The sequence below is a fragment of the Ambystoma mexicanum genome, chromosome 10, assembly GCF_040938575.1.
Source record: "Ambystoma mexicanum isolate Mex_15411 chromosome 10, UKY_AmexF1_1, whole genome shotgun sequence".
Lineage (NCBI taxonomy): Eukaryota > Metazoa > Chordata > Amphibia > Caudata > Ambystomatidae > Ambystoma > Ambystoma mexicanum.
The window spans coordinates 1,671,359,025-1,671,365,414 of NC_090932.1; the positions used below are offsets into that span (position 1 = coordinate 1,671,359,025).

A 6,390-nucleotide genomic window follows, 5' to 3' on the forward strand; every position below is an offset into this window, starting at 1 on the left:
CCAGATACTCTGTTCGCCAGAAGTTTAGCAAGAATTTTTACATCTACGTTCAATAGAGAGATGGGCCTGTACGATGGACAAAGTGACAGGTCTTTCCCTTCCTTAGGGATAACTACAATGAGGGCCGACATCATAGATGGAGGGAGACAGCCGGAATCCAACGCATTGTTGTGCACCCTAGCTAGAAACGGGGCTAAAGTGGACAAAAACGTTTTATAAAAACAAACAGTAAACCCATCATCCCCCGGAGCAGTGCCATTCTTCAGAGAAGCGATGGCGTCCACCACCTCCTGCGGAGTAATGAGCGACTCTAGGGAGGCAGCGTTCTCTCGGGAGAGACCTGGAAGGGGGAGAGAGCGCAGAAATCGGTCCACATCTGAGCCATCACCCGAATACTCAGAAGCATAAAGCTCTGCATAGAACATTTTAAACTGCTCTGCAATTTGACCATCTTCCAGCCATTTTACCCCTTGCTGATCAACAATGCGGGAGACTCTCCTACTTTTGCGAAGTTCCCTCAATTTCCATGCCAAAATCTTGTCTGCCCTTTCCCCCTTTTCCATGTAACGTTGTTTCAAAAACACAAATTTTTTCTCTGTCTGACCAATGAGAAGCGCAGACAGTTTCTCCCTAAGTTTTTGGAGGCGTTCACGCTGAACTGGGCTTATCTGCGATTTTAACTTCCCTCCCGGCTGAATGGCAAGTATTTGTTCCCTCAATTTACACTCCTCAGTAGACCGGACCCTCTTTCTTCTGGCCCCCATTTCCATTAAAACCCCTCTGATGGTAGCCTTAAAAGCGTCCCACACCCCTCTAACATCAACCTCACCAGAATCGTTTAAAGTGAAGTATTCATCAATGGAAGCTAGAAGAGATTTCCGCAGCTCTTTGTCCAGTAACAAAGAGGCATTGCATACCCATCGGGGCGCTCTATGAGCATTCAACGGAACTCCCAAAGTGACTCTAACTAAGTCATGGTCGGACCATGGGACTGTCTCTACCGCAAAGTCTGTGATGTACTCCGTGACTGAGGAATCCACTAGCACATAATCAATCCTGGAGAAGGACTGATGCACAGAGGAGTAATAAGTGTAGAGGGGGTCCAAAGAACCCTCAACAGGATGAGCGTCTACCAACCCCAACTCCTCATTCACCTGGGAGAACGCATCCGCTAACCTCTGTTGAGCTCTAAGGTCTGGGCAGGGCCTAGTCGATTTCCTGTCCCTGTCTGGGGATAACACCATGTTAAAATCTCCTCCCACTATTATCGTTCCCTCGGCAAAATCTCTGCCACAACCCCCGCCAGAACACATCTTGGCCCTCATCAGGAGCATAGACTCCCACAAAAGTGTACAAACAACCCTTCACCTCCCCTTTAAGCATGATGAAACGTCCCTCTGGGTCCGACCTGTGCGCCTTGAGAATGAAATGTGCATCTCGGGAAACCAAAAGAAGCACCCCTCTCCTCTTAGTTTCGTAGGAAGCTCAGAACATATACTGAATTGCCCTAGCTTTGAAGACAGGTTCCCTCCCCTTAATCCAGTGTGACTCCTGAATAAAGAAAAAGTGCAGCTTGAGCCTGGTAAATTCCCTCAAAATCAATGATCTCTTTGTTGGGGAGTTCAAACCTCAACCGTTTAGGGACCCCACCGACAGGGAGTACAAAGAATCACCCATAAACGCAGCCATATACTTCACCCACCTCCTGTTGGAGGCCGAAATGCCTGCCTGGCTCTGAAACCCTTGTGCACAACATCCAAACCAAATGAAACCGGATCAACTGCATAACCTCAGTAGCTCGAACATTTCCCTTTTCCACCCACCCCATCCCCCAACCCCAACACCCCAACCTATGAGCGCCTGAAAGGGCTGCGACATCCCCTTGTCGAGCCTTCAGGCCACATCTGACCGCCCCCCACCAGGGCGCAAAAACCTCATCGAAGAACCATCATGTCCAGAGCCCCCCAGCCTGAGAGAAGAGAAAAAAAAAAAAAAACAATGCTTCAATCCACACTCAAGATCCGTATGACAACCACGGACCTATCAGCACGGCCCTCCAAAGAGGGACGAAAAAACAGAAAAATAGCAGGACCCCCCCCAATCAAGTTCCCTGAAGTCCCGGAGAGGGAGGTGTCATTTTTCTGTATTTCCTGGGTCCCCGAACCCGTCTCCGCCCCTGGAATCCCGATGATTCTTTCCGAAGACTTTCGCTGGATCCTCCCCCGACTGCCCCCTGCTCCACGGGGGGTCACCCAACAACTCACTCATCCCCCCCCGGATGTCTGCTTCTGATACAAGAGCATATTTCTCGCCATTAAACTCGAAGGAGAGTGAAAAGGGGTGCCCCCACCTATAACGCACCCCCTTACCCTGCAACCATTTCATTAAGGGGCCACACAGCCTCTGACGTGCCAAAGTGAAAGCAGACAGATCCTGATATATGGAAATCTTGGCACCCTTCCAGTTAATCGGTCCCCCCCCTTACGAGCCAGCTCCAGTATTTTGGATTTCTCAACAAAGTAATGGAACTTCACCAGAATCGAGCGGGGGTCGCCCCTGCGGCCCCCAGCTCTGTGAGCTCTATCGATAGTAGGTACATCAAAATTTTCACCCCCAAATAAAGAGCTTATTATGTCCTTGACCTTTTGTTGGATGTCGGCCTGTGTCTCCCCCTCCTGTTCCAGCACCCCAAAGAATCTGAGATGGGAGCGCCGCTCTCGATTTTCTAGGTCATCCAGTTTCAGCAGAATCTTTTCCTCCTTTCTCTCCAAATCAACAAGACGTAGGTCAAATTGCGTCTCAAAAAGGTCGGCAGCAGATTGATTAGCTTCGAGTGCTTGAACGCGGTCCTCAACATCGTCCACTTTCTTATCAAGGGTGTCCAGTCTCTTACTTATATCTGCGCGAAAACCCCGGATCTCCTCCAACAAAGCCACCATGTTACGACTCACGTCTGCAGTGTCCATTGCTCCAGGTTGGCTAGCCTCCTGCATGGTGGGAATATTATCTTGGGGAGGGGAACGCCTAAACCTCCGCAGAGCTTGCACCCCAAGCATCCAACCCCAATACAGCCTTCAGTCTAACAGGTATTAGGTCCTGGGGTTCCCTGCAGAAGCGAGTCTAGGGTCAGTCACTCTCCCTCCGCACCTCTGATCACAAGGCCCACCTCGAGCCACCACACTCCAAGGCTTAGCACTCAATACTTTGCAAGGGCCCCCACAGTTTACAGAGGGCGAGTGAACACACAGTTACAGCCCCTGGATGCGCCGTCCCAGGGGGGCCAAGGAGGAGTCCCGGGCCCCCCCCCCAACCCGCAGGGAGCACGAAGCTGTGCCAACAATGCACACACAGCCAGGAAGGACACCGGCCCGGCCAGCCCCTGCGATCTCCCCAAGGGCGTAGTGTATTAATGGGGGGGGCGCTGCAGACGCTACCTTCAGTATGTATCCAGTGTCCAATTAACTAAGGGTCTCAGGACACCCTACAGACCCATGTGGCAATCACCCGCAGAAGGCGACGCCGGCTCGCTCCACTCGGCCCGGGACCTTTAAAATAAATGGACGAGCACCTCAAGGAAGAAGCAACACTTGTTCACCACTAAGCAGCCACTACAGAAGTCTCCTGGTGCCTTTCAATGGGGGGGGGGTAACAGCACGCCACCACCAACAAGGCCGCACGCCTTCATCCAGAGCGTCCCCCTCAGAATGCGGTCTCTGCCTGCCAGCGCCAAGTCCGACAACTTCTTTCCTGGGGCCCACAAAAACATATAGCCCATGCTCTTTCATCCAGGGATCCCCCCCTATCACACCGCCGCACGCCCGGCAAGGCCGCCCCCCAGAGGGTGGGGCAGGGGGATGCGGCCCACTACAGGCCCTCGCCGGAGGGGGGAGGGGTGTAAGCAAGGGCCGCCACCGACCCCACTGCAGGCCAGCCCCGGGCGCAGCTACGCCGCTCCTCACAGTGATTCCCAGGCTCACATACCACCAGCCGCTCGGGATCCTCGGCTCCAAAAGTGGGAAAAAGTCCAACACCCACCCTGTCGCCGGCGAACTCCAAGTTGCCCAAGAGGCGGGGACCACTAACGGCAGGTGACAGGATGGGGCCTCCGAGGGCCAAACTTCCCCAGGCTCCTCCCGCGCCCACTCACCTCGCAGCCTCCGACTCCTGCAATGCGGGGGTCCACCCGCTATGGTCCGCGACTGCAATCGGTGAGAATCTCCATCATATCACGCATCCCCCGCATGCAGGAGGTCTACGCTCCTCTCTCACCACGCGGCAGGTCAGGCTCGCGCGGGTCTTCCAACGGGGGACGCTCACCAGGCTCCGAGCGTCGCCAGACACGAGCCCGCGATCTTCACGAATTCCACACCAAAAATCGGCGGGTTTTCGCCCTGACGGTTCCTGACACCATCAGATGCCTCCAGGGGGGTCCGGGCGAACTACGGAAAGGCTGGGGGGGGGCTCTTAACACATAAATATAGCGCCCTGGGCAGGAGGTCTGCTGAGAAGCGTCAGCACATCTCAGCGCCCCCTGGTGGCTCCGAGATAAACATATTTCAATTTGTAAATGTAAAAACACTCAAAAAAGATGATTTTAAAAAAGACAAAAATGCATTTTGTTTACACATAACATCACTTAAAAAACATTTAGTGAAAGTCAATATTTTCAACCAACCAAAACAAACACAATCATCATATTTTAAGGATGTCTTGAGGTTAGTGAAGGTGTGAGGTAAACCTATTGCTATTTCATATATCTTCGGTTCATCAGTAACTTGTCCTTGGCTCTGTCGACACAGGAAAATGTGTTTCTGGGGACTAGCAGCAGCTCTTGAAAGCAAAGCACTCTGTAGCGAACTTAAAATGCTATGAGATGTGCGCTGGACCCGTCTTCAGGGCGTTATATAATACCACCAAAAATTGGATGTCAAAAAGAGCTCATTGGTTGACCCTTCACTTACGGCAATCTAAAAACAAAAACGAAAAAGACGTGTTGGTGGCATAATTAAAACCCAAATGGGAGTGTCATATCTCTCTGAGTGTCCACATGCAACCATTCTCACTAACCTTTTGATTACTTCATTAACGTGTGTGGCCTCGAATCAGGTAAGCGTGTAGACCAAATTCAATTGTCCAGACTGTGGATTCTCACAGTTGTTAGAACTGAAAAAAGAATGTGAAATGAGCCTTAGGTCCTCATATTTGAAAGTCACTCTTTTTACTTTGGACGCGACGCAATGCGTATTGCGTAATCATTATTCTATGGTTTCATAACAGAGGGGAACACTCTGTTCGATGTTAAAGAAGCCCAAAGTGGACTTATACAATTCATTTTTTAATCTCATGATAAAACTGTTTTAATACTGCTTTGAATTTGTTTTATGTGCGACCGCATGGCTTCTGCTTAAAGCCTAATATGCTTTTTTTCAGTCGCATTCAATCTGTGATAATTGAATAAAATGAAACAATACCTTCAGGCGAAATGGGAGTTGTTACTTCGGGGAGCTCCACAGCCGCGATTTCTGCGTATCAAGCCCAACAGTTGGGGAGTCTGCCGTAAAGTCCAGTCTCTAGATGTAAATACTCAAAATTAACGACCCAAAAAGTGGTGTTTCAACCTGTGTAAATATTTGCTTCCCAGCGCGGACATTCATGCGTTTACCTCTGATGTGTTCTTGGTAGTGACTCTCTTGCTCACACACTGTCGATTCCACGCGTCTGCCTCTAACTGTGGTTGCCGGATGTAGATCCACGGACGTTCAGAGGACTAGACCGTCGCTGAAAATACAGCGTGATACATTGCGTGCGCCATCTTGGAGTAAAACATGGCGGACATGGCTGATCATGTATTTGAGCCATGCAAAAGGCCCAAGTATGCATAGTTTTAAGGCCATCTCTACTCTCTACTAGAGATGTTTGCTATATACACATACATGCTACTATACATGTTTGCATCTGGGCCTCAGCCACACAGCCCCCTAAAAAAGAGGACTTCACAGCTCTAATCGCTTTGTTTACCCCGCTACATTATAGCAAACACTTTTCTCTCGTGGTATTTTACGGGTATTCATGTTTCATTTCCGGCACTGCCTAAACACCCAGCACCCAGGATTTACATCATACTTTCCAAGCAGGACTCACAATACATGTATTCTGTTGGTTGCAAACTATGTGGTGTGAAGTTACCCAAAGAGCATGAGGTTATCAAGTCAGTACTTATCAGTTTGAATCATGAAACATTCTGGCAGAGTAGACTAAGCTTCCATTCTATTTAGGTCAGAGCCCCGCTGGAAAGTGCCTATGAGAAGATCTGAAACTGGTCCATACTTGCCATCCTAGCCTTGACATGTTCAGGTAGGGCCTTGTTGTGCCAACTCAGCGAGGTGCAGC

General features: G+C 50.3%; 1 long non-coding RNA gene across 1 annotated transcript; it reads right to left on the reverse strand.

Annotated features, from left to right (window-relative positions):
* Positions 1–4,715: 4,715 nt before the first annotated feature.
* LOC138493383 (uncharacterized) lies at positions 4,716–5,729 on the reverse strand. The gene is made up of 4 exons (XR_011276412.1): positions 5,663–5,729; positions 5,472–5,570; positions 5,068–5,163; positions 4,716–4,967 (listed from the first exon to the last, which is right to left on the reverse strand). It is a non-coding gene; the product is annotated as an uncharacterized lncRNA (long non-coding RNA).
* Between the last annotated feature and the right edge of the window lie 661 nt (positions 5,730–6,390).